Source organism: Haplochromis burtoni, unplaced genomic scaffold (assembly GCF_018398535.1).
Source record: "Haplochromis burtoni strain Fernald_Lab_line unplaced genomic scaffold, NCSU_Asbu1 Contig_157, whole genome shotgun sequence".
Taxonomy (NCBI): domain Eukaryota; kingdom Metazoa; phylum Chordata; class Actinopteri; order Cichliformes; family Cichlidae; genus Haplochromis; species Haplochromis burtoni.
The window spans coordinates 1,420,160-1,421,459 of record NW_024582518.1 but is presented as its reverse complement, the minus strand read 5'-3'; the positions used below and the strand labels follow the sequence as shown (position 1 = coordinate 1,421,459).

The following is a 1,300-nucleotide window of genomic DNA, read 5'->3' as shown; positions in this document are numbered from 1 at the left end:
AGCCGTGGGTTTGTTTTTTCTTTCCTTTCTCTCACCCTCTCTCTCTCACTTTTTTTCCGCTTCACTCCGCACCCCAGCCTTGTGCTTTGCGCTGGGAAGAGGGGGGAGGGTATGGCGTTATTTTTGTGCCACTATTCTGAGCGCACGTAAAAAAAAACTTGAGCGCACATAAAAAAGAAATTGAGTGCATGTAAAATAAAATTGCAGGTGCAAGTGTTGCATTTTGAGCGAAGAAAAGCTAAATTTGAGTGAACAAAATTCATTGCTGCGTGCAAAAAATGTATTTCAGTGTTTGCTACTCCATACACACACAATAGCAGCCCCTGTCACTCAGTTTTTGCACTTGCGCTTGCTCGCAATGTGTTGCTTGCGCTCTCAACATTTTTGCCTGTGCGCGCTCAACTCTTTCTGTACACCGTTATATTTGTGCAACAAAAACAGCCAATCACAGACTTGGATGCAAAAAGAATTTGATTGGCTGTTTTGGTCTCCAATCAGCTCGAAATGACGAAATGCAATATCCCAGAATCCATTTCGTCCAAAACTCAAACGAGGCAGAATAGCTCAGAATAGTGGCACAAAAATAACACCATAGGAGGGGCGGTAGTTACACTCGCAGTAGCACAGGAACAGAGCAGGAGGGAGAGACAGAGAAAGAGAGCCAGGGACAACAACATCACATTAGAAAGGTACACTGTAAAATGTAATATTGTGTTTAATTAAAAATATTAAATAGGCTGAACTCAATTTTTATCAATTTGTTATTAGAACTCGATTTAAATAAGTTACCAGTACTTTTTATGCAAAAATTCTGATAAACTCAATTTATTTGAGTTATCTTAACTTAGAAAAACTAAGTAAGCTGGAAGTTTTGCTTCTCAGTGTGGAAGGATGAAAGATGTGTTTTGAAAATGCCACGTGACTACCGTCCTCCTCCCTCTCAGATCAGTCCGCATGTTCATGGTGCCAGCATTTTTTATGGAATATGTTGAGCAAACTTGGAGAAGCATCAGCTCAAGAGATTATTGTGGATCTTTACCTGATACACTGACTTGGTGAGTAAATGTTTACTCTTATTCAAACTGATTTTGTGGCTTCTCTTAGTTTAGCACCAGGTTTATAATTTTGCTAGCTAGTTAGTGTTAGCCTAGCGTTGCTGCTGGGCTCATGTTACTTAAAAATTAACACCACAGCCTTAAAAACCTTACATAAAAATATGTCTGTGAAATTTTCTGTTGATTGTTTGAAATAAAAAGGGAGATAAGAGCCCAGACAAAATTCTTCGGGAGGTGCATGTCAC

At 39.5% G+C, this 1,300-nt stretch overlaps 1 long non-coding RNA gene across 1 annotated transcript in view; it reads left to right on the top strand.

The window, feature by feature from the left end:
• Positions 1-649: 649 nt before the first annotated feature.
• The window catches only part of LOC121815216, a 3,006-nt gene continuing 2,355 nt past the window's right edge, over positions 650-1,300 (top strand). The window contains exon 1 of the long non-coding RNA XR_006054891.1: positions 650-1,055. This is a non-coding gene — a long non-coding RNA (uncharacterized LOC121815216). The remainder of the gene's footprint in view (positions 1,056-1,300) is intronic.